The 15,500-nt window shown below is 46.3% G+C and overlaps 1 protein-coding gene across 3 annotated transcripts in view; it reads right to left on the minus strand.

The window, feature by feature from the left end:
- The window catches only part of CLIP2 (CAP-Gly domain containing linker protein 2), a 75,309-nt gene extending 67,131 nt beyond the window's left edge, over positions 1 to 8,178 (minus strand). For 2 of the 3 annotated variants that reach the window (XM_057410718.1, XM_057410716.1), the window contains exon 1: positions 8,025 to 8,178. The gene's annotated coding sequence lies outside the window, so the exon portion shown is untranslated. Of the gene's footprint in view, positions 1 to 6,382; positions 6,400 to 8,024 lie in introns of those variants that run through there. The other variant, XM_057410717.1, reaches the window with a different exon arrangement.
- Between the last annotated feature and the right edge of the window lie 7,322 nt (positions 8,179 to 15,500).

The raw sequence follows: 15,500 nt of genomic DNA on the forward strand, positions 1-15,500 counted from the left end.
TGGGACATGTTGCGCTTGCTCCTGAAGCCCCCATTGTGCTCCACTAAAGCTGCCCAACATCTACACATACCCTCAAGCGCACCAGAAGAAGGTACCCTGTCCATATAATCACACATTTACTGCAATTCAGTATGCAGCAGAGACCTGGTCACTATAGCAGGAACAAGAGCAAAGCCCTTCCCTGGATCATTAGTTCTGCAAGTTTTAACATCTAGTGAGAAATCCCCTCAGAAGAATTCCAACACAAACAATGCCACATTAAGGGAAAAGTGTCCCTGCCTCTCCACAAGCTGCTGAAACTTCAGGCACAGATGCAGGACAAAAAGACCTACCCTGTACCTAATGCAACTCCTTTTGTTTAGTTATAAAACCACAAGATTTTTCATTCCTGCAGTTCAGCAGCATCAATTTCAGCCTCTTCTTGCTGGGAATCCCCCATCAGTTGCCAGTCCAGATTTAGTCAAGCCAGCCTTCTGCCCACAGACCTACTCTGCCCTTCACACATTCTGCAAACCCTGCCCTCTGACATTCTCCCACTGCGTCCAACGCTCTCCCAAGACAGCTTTGCCCTTTCTCCACCTTCACAGTATCATTTTGACCAAGCAATGCTCTCCTTTGAGAGGTCCCAAGACACAGCACTCACCACTTCCATTTCATCCTATGAGATCTTCTCTAAACCTTCATCACTTGAATTCAGTCTGGTTTAGACATGGGCAACCCAAAATGCATACTGCATCCCAGGCAAAATCTCCAAGTAAACTCTATGTCAAATACTATGAGCTAACATCATCTTATTCCTTCAAACAAAGCAAATGTTCTCAAAAGTGGAAAGAATAACTAACCCACTTTGACACTGGCTGTTAAGAGTAAGCAGAGATACAACAGGAGGTAAGCGGAAAAGGAAACACAGACCCTCTCACAGTTGAAATGCAGCACTGACAGCCAGGAGTCCTGCTTCCTTCTTCCACGGTGGTCAGTAAACTTGCTGCACAGATGATAACAGTACCAATATGCAAAAAGAAGGGTGACAGACCAGGAGGGTCCCACCACTGGTACCTATTGAAAGATCAGAGATCATCAAACCTAAGATGCTGCAAAGGTGCAAACTCACCCTCTCTCCAGAGCACCAAGGCCCTGTGTAAGCCCCATCCCTTCTACCCACAATCAAGCATCCTGGTTCCCATCGCTGCACTGGCAGCAGCAGAACAATGCTGGATACAGTTGTTCCCTGGAGCACCCTCCTCCTCCCTGCTGATTCACCAGCCTCCCACTTCAGAGCCTGACCTCTGGGCTATGTGGATTAATTGCTGCTGTCTCTTGAGCCTCTCTACAAACACTGTAACTTCCCCAGACCGCAGCTGACACCGACATAGCTACACAGCTCCCACCACAGCCACTGCTGGACACAGAGAGGCCAGTCATGTAGGAAGTTTCCTTTCAGCCAGTATGTGTTAACCATGAAGTTTCCTACTTCACCACCTTAAAAAGGTCCTTAGAAAAGCCAGAGCTAGCTCACAAACCTTACAGTACAAGACAGAACATACCTCTTAATTAAATTACATCCCTATCGATGACCAAAACCATAATAATTTCAGCATGTTATATCAAATTGGATCTTGCCCATCAACATTATCATGTTATCACTCCTGTCTCATGGTTCCTATGACCCACACCTCAGGACCTGCCTTGGAGAAGCTGTCAGTTACTTTGAATTGCACCACATGTAGAAAGGTACAGATCTGAGCTCAAAGCCTCCAGGCACTGAGCCACACACTAAGCCACCCCAGCACCATAGGATGTTACACCAGAGGAGGTGAGAGATTACAGTTTCTAGAGGGTGAAAAAGCAACCACCATCCTACACAGTCAGATTGCAAAGGAGGTGTGGAGACTGAACATGCCTGGTGCCCTGCCTTGTGCTGCAGTGGGACTTGCTGGGCTGGCAGGAATAGGAGAGGTTGGCACATCTGCACACATCTGGGAAAGATAGTCCATCCCAGCCTCCTCCAACAGCAACAGAGGCCTTGCAAGAGCAGTACTGCTCCACAGCCTGGTTTTAATCAGCATTCCTATCTACACACTACCCCATGCCATTGGGAAGCACACATAACAGCAGTGTTTGATGCACAGATGCTGGCAGCCAAAAGGAACAGGTCCGTTCAGATGGATCAGTGCTAAAAATGGGATGTAACAATTTCTAACTCTGGAGATAAGAGTGAAGCTGCCAGGGTGAACCCAGCCTGCACGCAGGTAGGCAGATGGATCAACCCACCACACTCTTTGAATATTGCAGTACTACATGTTCTAGCCAGAGCTTTAGAGGCATTGCGTGTCCCCAGATGCTCCTGCACTCCTTACAGAAACAGGCTTCTATATAGAAAGTGTCACTAATCTCTCCTCTAATGCAGGCAAGACCACAATCATGATTTTGTACAGACATCAAGATATAATCTCACCTAGCCAAGCAAGTAAAGTGTAGCTACAAGCAGCAGCCCAAGCACATCACACCACAGAGTGCTGGCATGACATCTCCAACACAGGCTGGTTCTGATTCAATCAAAAAGGAAAAGCAAAATTCAAGTTGTAACTTCTTCTAACAATGACAGTCAATACTGCCAGCACCCTAAGGCAGAGTGTGTCAAAGCACTCCATAAACCTGAACCATATGATCACCCAAAAGTACCATATGACTTTGACGTTTGCATGTCAATGTGCTGGAAGTGCTCCCACACCTTCCTACCATCTAGGCAAAGCACTTTGGGGGGATTCAGAGATAAAAAGGGAAAAAGTGCTTGCAGATGCTTCGGAGACATCATGATTAAACTTGCAGGAGTATTACTGCCAATATCATTTAGTAGAAATACATATAAATATACATACACATAGAAATCTTTCCTATGGAAGAGATTCTCTGTGAGGGTGCTGAGGTGCTGGCACAGGGTGCCCAGAGAAGCTGTGGCTGCCCCATTCCCAGCAGTGCTCAAGGCCAGGTTGGATGGGGCTTGCAGCAAGCTGGGCTAGTGGAAGGTGGCCCTTCCATGGCAGGGGATTGGAACTGGATAAGCTTTAAGGCTCCTTCAACCCAAACAATTCTGTGATTCTATGATTTAGCAAGTTCAAAATCTACTTCATAGATCCCACTACAAGACTACATACACAGATACATAAAAGATGAACAGTGTAAGGCAAAACATAAGCTTTCCCTGCCCCAGCAGTATATTCCACACAAGCCTGCCTTTCAGTGCCATATTGCTCCTCATTAAATCTCCATTAGGGATGGCTGGTGGATTGGTCATCAGCTATAACGTGCCAAGCTTACCAGCTGGGAAACAGAAGTCCAGAGGAAAAAAAAATGCACTTATTCAAGGTTGCAGACTGACCTACTCCAGTTAGTGTAGTAAGGATCTCAGTTATAAAACAAATAGCTTTATGCTAAATATAGCTAAGGAGCAGCCTTTAATCACCAGGATAGGCTTCACACAGAGAGCTGACAGAAGCTACTGAGGTAATATAGCACACAATATACAACAGTCAAATACGAGGCTAAAAAACCCATTAAACACATTTCATGACATAAAGACCTCTCCACATCTTCCAGGAGAGGCCTCTTTCCAGAGAGGTTTGTTCTCCATCCAGGGGATGTGCTTGTAGGTCATGAATGGGAGGGATGCAAGGGATGGGAAGTGCTGTTTGTTTCAGCAGGCAGCTGCTTTTTGTGCCTGTCAGGATGGCTGAAAAGTTTCCAGCACTAATTGGCGGACACAGAAGTTTTCAGAGCATGATACAACAGATAATGGGGGAGGAATATGTCAAAGGAAGAAAAAGAACAGACCAGCCAGAGAAAGCCTTTGCTGGTGCCTATGCCAGAAGCTGGTGCCTCACTTTGGAAGCCTTCCTCTGCCCCGCCAGAGGATGTGCTGCCAAAGAAGTTCATGCTGCAGAAGAAATTGTGTTGCTTTTGTCAATGAAACACCTTTGTACTGGTCCTTTGTAGAGTAACAGGCTGATATACAAAGCCATAACGACAATAAACAAAACAAAGGGGAAGACACATGCTCTGCAGTTGTAACTGAGCTAGACTGGCCAGGGAGGCTGGAGAAAAACCCTCATTGCCCACATCATTCTTTAAGAATAAAAATCCTCAAACCTCTGTCCTGAATTACAAGGATGAAGATGGACATAACCTGGGACAGGTGATCTCTTGGGAGCCTCTGTCATTCCAATTTGTTGTGAAGCCCTTCCAGCATAACCAACATCTATGCAGCCTTTACTACACCACTGCAAACAAAACAATTCATTTTCAGCAAGAGCTCTAGCCCAAGCAATACAACTCTCTTCACATTATCTTTTTAAAAGGAACCATTTGAGGGAGCACAGGGAAGGGACTGAAAAACACCAAGAAGTGGTTAAAAAGTTCCAACATCCACAGAGCATTTAATTCACAGACCTCAAAGGAGTTCAGAGCTGCAACACCCATGTGGGGAGAAAGAAATACAGAGAAAACAGATTTTTCCCAAGATTACTTAAGGAACAGCAGCAGAGATGAAGAGCTGCTCGACTCTATGAGGCACCACTGAACACCCAGCCCACCAAAGGACTTGGGAAATCTTTCTGAAGCGTTTATAGACACAGAGTACAAATACTTTTCAAAAAGAAGCATTTGGCTTTCCCAGGCACAAATGGAGCTATCAAGGGAGTCAACAGCAGAGTTCAGAACATTAACTCCCAAAATAAACCAAACAAGAACTTCAGACTTCCTTTGTGCTTCAGCACAGATGAGGATGGGGAGATGGGACCTCACAGCTGGTTCAGAGTCCACAGCAGGGCATTCCACTGTCTGTGCACGTTTCTCTACAACTATGCAGGTGGGAAAACACAAGCATAATAAAATAAATCACTGAAAGGAAAGGCTCACCTAATTTCAGTGCCAATTCAAGTCAGCATCATATTTTATTCCATCATAGAATGAAATCATAGAATGATTTGTATTGGAAGGGGCCTTGAAAGTTACCTAGTTCCAACCATGGGCTGAAGTAAAATAAGTTAAACCATGACAACGATATATTACAATGTTTGGTTCCATTTCTTCATTTCATTGCTCTTTCTTTGCTTACACTGTCTCTCAACCAACCATGCCTATTGTATAGACAGTTCCACTCATTTAGAAGGAGATAAAAACCACGCCACTGCATGGGAATGATTTCCAAAAAGTCTGAAGCAGAGCTATTGTGGTGTTTGGTTTTGTTTTACAGCATTTCTTCAGGATGTTTGTCAGGAATAACAGTAACTATCAGTTTAAGGTGCCAGCCTCAGAGTCACATGCAACAAAGTCATTTTCCCACTGGTAGCTACAGCAAGAGCTACTGCACAGTCATATGAGTAAGACATTAAATCCAGCTACAAGGAAAGTCAATTTGCTTTGTCCTGTTTAGCACTGCAGCTCAAGCACACAACACAGCACACAGGGTCCTCTCAGCAGAGCAAGGGGAGATGCTCCAGGAGCATGGTGGTACTGCAGAAAGAGACTTAGTACATCGACGCACTGACAGACTTCTCTGTTCTCCACCAGTATCAGTCACAGAGACCAGAGCTTTCCCTGGGAAGGCCAGCCCCATGGAGAAGGAAGGATTAGAGTAGGACTCAGGAAGACCAAGTCCAATTCCTTTCTCTGCCCTGAGCTTCTGGAGCAAGCTTAGACAGTTTGTCATCTTGATTCATTAAATTACCTAATCTGGTTGGTTTAGAAAATTGACCAGTAAAACAAAGTCCCAGTCTTGCTGGAGTCTGACATCACCAGTACCATGAGCCAAGGTGCTCTCCCAACAAGACCTGAAATTCTACTGTAAATATCAAAAGAATAGTGATAAGAGAACCACAGCCAGAGACTGTTGACTGCTTTTAACTCAGCAATTGAGCAGAAGGGGGAAAATATGCCTTCTTGCCTCAAATCAGCAACTTCCTTGGTTGTTCTTGTGCTCAGACCCCTTGTGAGATAGAAGGGGAAATGGGGTTCAAGGTGTTTATAAATGATGTTTATGAAAAATATTTCTGTAAATACCTACAGACATCTCTAAATCAGTGCATAGCAGTGTCTAATGTAGGTTAGCAACAAACCACGTTCAGATCTAGCTACCTCGTCTTTCCCAGAGCTTTAACAGTACATAAACCTTGCCATGCATTGTATACAGTCTACAAAGTGGTACTGACACCCTGCATCTGGCAGATGGAACTTGCTTTATATATTGTCTCTCATCCTCACCAGAATGATGATACCTCCCTCCCTCCCCCAAACTATTTATTCCTCCTAAGTTTCATGGATAAAGGAGGCATTTTCATAAATAAAAAAAGCAACCTCAGTCAGGAGGCAGAATCTGTGCTCTTACCATTTTAACCACCCATGGTTAAAAGTAATGGAAGGGAAGAAGAACTGGCACGTGTACCCTTCCACAGCTGCACCCCTGACACTGGGAAATTCCCCTCTGGGTTCTTCATCATTTCTTCTGCCAGAGCAGAAGCACAAATGGGGAGAAAGAGGAAATGTATCAGGAACTGCTACTTGCTGGAGTAAATGATGGCAGCTTCCAAGGCTAGAGGCGGCAGGAAGCTGAGCAGAAGAGGAGCACATACCAATCCTCAGCCTCAGCAGACAACTCGGTCTGTACATCTTAAGAACATCTCCTCAAACACACTGGTTTCCCCTTAAATGAAGGCAGGCCCCTCACACACATCAGTGCTCCTGAGGTGACAGACTGGTGCCAGCACAGCTTCTCTCTGATATGCCCATAATGGCTGGTGCCAAGGTTTGAACATGGGGCTTGTCTCAGAGCTGAGCCTTTGAAGTCCTGTACTCTCAGTGATTTCTGGCAGGCACGGTGACAGATTTTCATGAGAACACAGCTGTTTGATGCAGACTCTCCCCATCCTAGCCCTGGCACGCTGTAAGAGCAGGCAGGTAATGTCTTAAAATGCCAAATCCCATATCCCAGTTTAAAAATTGGCAGCTGCAGCACATTTAAAGCATCACTTCCCCAGCAATGATGGGGCAGGACTGACCCGTGTTGTTTAAAGGGGCCCTCCTGGAGCACTGCTAGGCAGAGGCTAAGGCAAACACACATGCCATGCACCCCAAATACACCTCAAATTGCAAGTCACCCTCAAGGAAACTCTTCTAGCCAGCAGTAACGGATGGGCTGGTGAAACTTGACATCCATTCCAGCAGGATGAGCTCCTGAGACAAGGTTTGCAGGCCTACGAGACTGACAACCAACAGAGCAGCAAGTAACAGCCAGCACTGACACAGTGCTTTGTCTCCCAGCGCTTCCCTAACGCTGCTGCAGCCTGCCTAGACACCCTGGAGATAACACACGCCTCTGCCTCCATCCCTGAATGCTTTCCCACACAGACCGTTCACTGATTTGCACCAGGAGGTACAAGAGGCACATCCTGCTCCATTCACCCTGCAAATGACAGCAGCCCAACACTGATGGGCCTTCCTCAGAAGCACATCTTGCTACAACAGACAAAACCCCATCAAATCCTGCAGCACACAGTTAATGCTGATATCTCTATCACTGAAGAGCAACAACGCAGAGAGCAGACTGAGCAGTCCAGCTTCCCGCAGACAAAAGAGAATTCTCCCCCGTTTCAAACCTAAACTCGCTCGGCCTCGAGCAATGGATGCTGCCACCCACCCTCCGCTCCATCTTCCCAGCGACAGGCCCTGCCGCTCCAGCTGGCCCGGCGGTGTCCGTCACCGCACAGCACCCGGCGGCCAGGCTGCAGCAGCGGATGGGTGTACGCGGGTGTGTACCCCCCCGAGCCACCCGCTCCGTGCCGCGCTCTACCCAGCCTCCGGCGCTGCTGCGGGGACCAGCGCGGCCGCGGCACCGCCCGCACCCGCCTCAGGACGGTGCCTCCCGCCCCGCCCAAGGGCAATGCTCCAGCCGCCGCCGCCGCCAAGCCCCCTTCCCGGGCGCTCCGCGGACCCGCTCCCCGGCCGTCGCCCCTCCTTTGTTGCCTCCTTACCCCCGGGCAGCGGCTGGGGACCCCCGCGCCGCCGCAGGCTGCAGCCGCTGGCGGGCGGCCGCCGAGACCCGCCCTGCGCGGCTGAGGCGGGAGCGCGGCGGGAAGGCGGTAGCGAGCCTCGGCCCCTCCCTCCCTGCTGCCGGGCCGGGGCACGGCCGGGCCCGGCGACCCGCGCGAACAAAGGGGCCGCCCCGCGCTGAGATCCTCCTGGTTGCCGGTCCTCGGCTCCTGCCGGAAGCGGGGTGGGAGGGTGGAAAGGCAGCGCGGAGGCGGCTCCCGGCCGCAGCCCTCAACGTGAGAGCTTTAACATCAGAAATAACCGAGAAGTGCACCTTGTGCTCCGGCTCCCTGCTCCGCCACACTCGATCCGGGCTCCGGAGAGCAGACGGTCTCGCAGCACACCTGAATTTACGCGGTAGCGGATTTGACTGATAGAAGGACAGGAGGAGCTGGCAGTGATTCCTGGAAGGAAGGATAGCCCAAGTACCAGGGATTTTCTGGGGAATGCAGCAAAGAGAAAGCACCCGCAGCCTTGGAAACTCATTCATTCAGAGCCAGGAAGGGTGGGCCCGGCTGATAATCATCACTTGTCCCTCACCACCCCTCTGCTGTAAAGCCCAGAGCTGTAGCTGGGCTAACATTAGATGGGGATATAACGGAGCAGGCTCGGAGAATCACATAATCGTTTGGGTTGGAAAAGACCCTTAAGATCAAGTCCAACTGTTAACCCAGCATTGCCAAGTCATTGCCTAAACCATGTCCCCAAGCCCCATATCTACGCATCTGTTAAATACCTCCGGGAATGGTGACTCCACCGCTGCCCTGGGCAGCTTGTTCCAATACTTGAGCACCCTTTGGTGAAGAAATTGTTCCTAATATCCAATGAAAGCCTTCCGTGGTGCAGCTTAAGGCCATTTCCTCTTGCTCTGTCTTGTTACCTGGGAGAAGAGACAGACCCCCAGCTCATTCCACCCTTCTTTCAAGTAGCTGTAGAGAGTGATAAGGTCCCCCCGTGAGCCCTCTCCAGATTAAACCCCTCCAGGTCTCTCAACCATTCCCATCAGACTTGTGCTCCAGACTCTTCACCAGCTCCATTGCCCATCTGTGGACACAACTCCAGCACCTATCTATTGCCTGTGCCCTGCAATAGTATCTAATTCAGAGAGAGATGCAAGGGCCACAATTCCATTTAGTGGACTTTACCAGCTCTATAGACCCCCACATCATCTTGTTTGGTTATCAGTTGCCATGGGGAAGCCCTCAGGCCATGCAGTAATAGAGGAAGGTCCCACCTTGCACAGCTCCAAAACATGTTGCTGTGTGCCTTTTACACCCTGTGTAGGTCCAGGAAAGCACAGCAGAGATGCAAGTGAAGTAGATGCAGGCAACAATGCAGAGAACAAAGCTGAGGTCAAGTGAGCATCATCCAGAACAGGAGATTTGACAACCCTGGCCTCAGTAAAGCAACCCACACCCAGGAGGCAGCTGCTGGCATCCTCATCTTGCAGAGGAGAAGCCAAAGCAGAGAGAAGCAAATTGGCTCGTCCAAGTCAAAAATAGAACCTGAAGCACCTGCCTCTGACGCCTCTGCTTCAACTGTTAGTTCACTGTCTTTCCCTGACATTTTCCCTACATCGAAGCTCCAGTCATTGCTTTCCAGTTCTGGAATCAAGCTATTTTGTCTCCTCTCTAATCTGTAGTTGCCTAGGGAGACAAGATGCCACCAGGAGAACTAGAGGAGAAGGTGCCTATCAAATCAGGCTGGGACTCGGGAGGTCTCACTTCCCTGTCCATCTTCACTCCTGGTTTTCCTGCTCTGCCAGGTTGTATCCTTGGGTCCAAGTTTCTTTCCTTATCAAAATGGTGATGGAGTGATGTGGTGGGTTCCAGAGAGACTAGCACGAAGCATTACATGCAGCCACGCATTTTGTAAGGAGTGTAAATTTAAAGCTTTAATGTTTTCAGGTGCTTCAGGGTAGGATTTCAAACCACTCAGAAGTTAAACTTTCTCTTTTTTCATCAATTGCACAATTTTATGCTGTACCTTATACATGCTAAATTGTTCTTATTACTAAAACTTCCATTTAATTGTTTAATTTACAGCCCTATGAAGGTCAGCACATCTGGGGGTATATTTTGTCTGCCAGTAGCCCATGGCATGCGCATCAGCTCATTGTTTCTCCATTTCAGCAGCACAAGTCTTGATGTTAAAAGCACTTGTGGTTTTCTGCTTTCAAACTCAGTCATCCCAAGGGCTCTGTGTATAAATAGTCATATATTGTAATGACCATTATATTTTATGTTCCAGTAGTGACTCAGGGTGTCCTACAATCCATTGTGTCAGGCATAGGATGCTCCCTGAAGAAGAGGCAGACCTGCACACCAAGGAGCCAGGATTCCCTCGTGCTTGTGCATTCTGCAGCGCTGATGCAAAACCAAAGGGAGAATTGAGCCTGCTGGTTTCAATAAGACGAAGCTAGAAAAATTTCACAACTCTTAAGTCATTTCCTTGAATCATTCTGACAAATCTGCCTCTCTGACTAAGCTTTCTCAGGGGAAATTCCAGGGAGAGAAGGAAAGATCATCCAGTGCCAGAGCTCCCGTAGTGACGTGAGTGAAGTACCTGTAGACTTGGATTTGTGTCTTTGCCATCAAGTGCTCTCCCACAGAGCTATCCCTCAGCTTTTGTTGTACCTGCTTTTCACAAACAAAGCTTCAGAATAAAAATAAATGTTGAAATCCCATCATTCAGCAAAGCAGCACTACTATTAAAAAAAAAACCAAAAAACTCCCACATTTATTGCCTTCCAATACTTAAAGGGGCCAACAATACCTGAAAGGGACTTTTGACAAGGGCCTGTAAGGATAGGACAAGGGACAATGAATGGCTTTAAGCTGGAAGAGGGGAGATTTAGATTAGATATAAGGAAGTTCTTCCCTAGGAGGCTGGTGAGGCACTGGCACAGGTTGCCCAGAGAAGCTGTGGCTGCCCCATCCCTGGCAGTGTTCAAGGCCAGGTTGGATGGTGCTTGGAGCAACCTGCTCTAGTGGAAGGTGTCCCTGCCTATGGCAGGGGGTTGGAACTGTATGAGCTTTGAGGTCCCTTCCAACCCAAAGCATTCTATGATTCACAGGCAAACAACCCTGCACTGAAGATCCAAGACATGAAGAAGCACAGGAGACACTTAAATGTCTATGAGGACTTGTTAATTTTACCCTGACTTTCACTGAAACCATTACATGTACAAAGCTGATGTGCAGCCTCTGACATTTCTGGGCTATCACATTTGCCCAATAAAGCTCTAACTATATACTACCCTCCTATTATATGTGATATGATATGTATCTTGTTTTGAAAAGTGGCTTCTCATAGATAGTCAAAACTGTCTCCACTTGCGTGATGCATTATTCTGATTTCCTATTTGCATTAGCGATTGGGATCACTAAAAAGCTTCACAGCTGTTTTCTTTTAAATTATCCTGCAAACTGAAGCATTACACGAAGCAATGTGAAAAACAAGGGAATATTCAAGCATGCATCTGGGGAAATGAAAAAGAGGAAACATTTTGTGTTTTGCTGTTATCTATATTGTTTGAATAAAGACAGCCAAAGCAGTCTTTCCATTTTATTACCCAACAGCAAAGAAGCTCCTCTCTCCAAAGAGCTGATGAGACACTTGATTTGCCACGTATCAATAGGCTATGATCCCTAAAGCCGCAATCCTTCACTTTTCCCCCAAAGGTACCTTTTCAAAGGCCATATGAAATGGTGACACCAGGACCTCAGAAGTCAACAAAAGCTTCGGAGTTGAATCCTTTCAGTCTTTTCCCTACCACATGCGTAGAAATCCCTGCCAAATCTATCCCTTTGCCCTGCCAATGTACCTGTGGGATCAGAGTGGTGGCAGAAACAGCTACATTTGAAAATACAGCGCACCTTCATTACTGTCAACTTTCAGTCCTGTGATTTCCATCATCTCAAAGATACAGCCGTAACAAGAGTCTAAATTCTTACTGTTCATTCAAGCTGACACTATAAATAGCCTGCTGCATTTGGTGGCAGAGCACAAAATTCCAGCACTGGTGGGAGAAACAAGATTAAAGCAGTGATTTAAAGAAAAGCTGGTTTTTTTTCCCCTTTGATTACAGAGCTGCTGAAAAAACTTCTTATCTTGAGGATCAGTGACTGCTTAGGCCTCACCCATTCTAGGCCAACACTGAAGTTCAGAAACCTCATGTAAACAGCTTTTAATTCATTACGGTCTTGCACAGTTGCAATGATTCAGACAAGTGGTTCCATGCTTTCAGGCATTTGTTATCCAGTCGAGAGCCACTGCAAAGCCTCTAATACCCAGCAGATTCTGTTGTATCTCCTTAGGTGAAACCTCTCATCTGTCTTTAGGCATCTGTATCCAAGCCAGATGTCTAGACTTCCTATATAATGAGTGCAGAGGAACAGGCACTGGGGTGGAATTCCCTCATCATATTGCAGACATCTAAACTGGATTAATTGCTCTCTAACAACACTCACTTCCATCCATGAATTATAGGGGTATTTGAGAATTAGGCCAAATGAGATGTTTAAAGTTAAGTGATATGTATTCCACTCATCTTCCTTCCAGAAATGCTCAGCACAGCTGATGATGCTGATTTGGGTGCATGTAGATCAGATGTGTGATGGGTACATTCTTGTCTGAAGGGCTGACTTTGTGCTGTTTCACTTGAAAGAAATGAGACTCTTGGCCAGGATTCAACACAGGCAAGATCTGGCTCCAGGACCCTTCAGGGAATCACACAGGGCTTGTACAGTGTGATGGAAAGCACTCTGAAGGAAGGCCTTTCTGCCTGGCTGACTGCTGTGTGTTTCTACACACTCGTTAACATAAAAGAAACTGTGGGTGGAAATATATTGAGGGATCATGGCAGTTCTCATTAATTATGAGGATCAAGAGGAGTTCTTACTGCTTTTTTAGTGTATTTCCTATACTGAAATTAGTGCATTAACTGTTACTTAAACTTCAGCCATCAGTATAATTTCATCATTAGCACAGTCTGGTTCGTGTTGTTCCACATTTTTCAAGTAACCTGCCTTGCTGCAGTAGCAGTGACTGAGGAATGTGGGTCAGCACTCCTCACAAATGCAAGACAATGAAATAGACCACACTGCAGGCCCAAAGAAATAGTGTAATTTTCATCACAAAGACTCTTTCCTATCTAGGAACCCAAAGGCAAGTGGATTTTCAGAGAAATTCAGCATCTACTAAGTGGAAGCCTTCTGAAATTCTCTTCTCTGATACCATGTTTGTCCAAATGACTTACAGAAGACCACAGTGGAAGAGGAGAACTTGGAATAGCTCTTTTTTAAAGGCAAAGCTGCAGCCTGTTTTATAAAGCCTCTGGTAATTCTCTGTATCTCCCCATGTAGCCCAGTGTAACCCCAGAAAAATACAGGGAAACAAAGATCACTCAGAATGGGGCACCTCTGTGTTTTCCAGTTGCCAAAGCATCATGTACACCAACACCAGTCATTTGCAAACCATCCAAGCTCTGTCTCTGTGCATTGCAAATCAAGATTCCTTTGGGCTCACATGCTATTTTTCATTGTATGACAAAAATTATTCCCCTCTGCTACTGCTGATGTTGCTCCAAGTATATGCCACTGGACCCTTCTCATTGTCGCTGGGGGTGTGAAGATTTATTGTTTTCTCTAACCTTATGGAACAGTGTTGAGTAACAAATTGGAGCCAGCCTGTACTTTATGGAGAGAAAAAAGGAGTCTCTTTTCCCTGTTGTTTGGGCCCTGACACAAATACTCTTTCAGACCAAGTAGAAGCACCAGATGTTTTCTACCAGAGCTACAGAATGTGCAGTGGCAAGGGAGTTTTTTCCTGTGCATGAACTGGAGCGTGTTAGAAGATCAAAGATGAGAAATGCGAGCCAGGAAGAAAAAAACTTCCTATCTGTGCTTAGAACTTGAAAAGACATTTCAGTACCTGCAACTGAAGCTACGTTTATTGGGGGAAGGGAGGGAAATGAGCTCCAATTTCAGCACTTAGAGAAAAGCCAGACCTTTAAAATGCCTTCAGCAGGCAATGTATGGAGGTGGTTTGGACAACTGGCCTGACTATGGGCACTGACTACTGAAACATCCAGTGCTGCCACTTTGATTTCTTAGCCTTTAATTCTCCAGAAAAGCACGGCTATCCCCAAAACAGGCACCAATACTGTAATTTAACAGAGGGCATGTTCTCCCAGAAGATCCCAAAGCCCACAAGAAACATTCTTTGTAACTATTTTCAGATGAGAAAATTGAATCATAAAGATGTTTATGTGACTTACAGTCCCATAAGTTCCAGTCACTAAAGCAGCCGATAAGCTGGCTGCCCCCAGCCAGCTTTGCAGACTGGGTGAGAAACAAGTCTACGTTACTGAGCATTCCTAGGGCTTTGCTGGCTCCATACAGAGGTGTGGAATATTAGCAGTCTTCATGCGTTAGGCAGAAGGAGAATGGAAAAGGTATGAGGCCACTGACAGTACAGCTAGCTGCCCTCCACTGCCTGCAACATACGTGTGTTTTGAATTAAGGAGAGGCTTCAACCAAAGACCCTGACCCACCTCAGTGAAATACCACAGCATAAATAAGCATAAATAAGTAGCTGAAACCCCACAGCACATCTTGGTTTGGCATTGCTGCAGAGGAAAGGGCTGCTATCCTGGCCACAGGATAGGAATTAAACTGCATTTTGTTCTCTTTCCACCAAAATGTCCACTTGCAGCAGAAGCTCTTCGAGGCCAGAGGAACTACCTCCCATGTGTTGGAATTTCTGTTTCCCATCATAATATTTTTCCTATTCAACCATCCACTGATCCCAGCTGTCATTTTTCAGTATGACATTAGAAAGTTTAAGGAATTCATGTGATGTCTTTATAAAAAGGAGGTTATTTCTTTCTGCTGAAATAATAAATCCTGTAGCAAGATGCCCCAACTGACCTCAGTCACTAACTGGATATTGCTGCAGTCATTGCCAGGTGGAAGGAGAAGTCATGACTCCCCCAAATCCCAACCTTACTCAAATGGATAGAGAAAGGTTGAGAAAGCCTGATCTTTGCCAGGTGTTCATTTTCATTTTAGAATATTTATTACAGAAGAACCTTTATAATGTGGATTTTGTCTGTCAAATGCTAGGACATAACCCAGATCCAGGAACTTACGCACACTGCTTCAGTTTCCTGCCAATTCAGCTTTAGAATTGCACTACAGAAATTGTATTATGTTCCGATAAGGAAGAATCACTGTGAGGATGCTGCCAGTGTGGCTTTCCATTGAGCACTGTACAGACACCTGACAACTGGACTCTAATCCATCTCAACAACTGTTTTCATGCACAGTGAAAGACGAACAATGATACCAACCTGATCTGTAATTGCTTTAGCTGACCAGACCAAATGTGGAAGGTACACATTAAAATAGCTTATG

This window comes from Pezoporus wallicus, unplaced genomic scaffold (assembly GCF_028554395.1).
Source record: "Pezoporus wallicus isolate ANWC-B61680 ecotype Strahan unplaced genomic scaffold, APGP_CSIRO_Pwel_v1 contig_8705, whole genome shotgun sequence".
NCBI lineage: Eukaryota > Metazoa > Chordata > Aves > Psittaciformes > Psittacidae > Pezoporus > Pezoporus wallicus.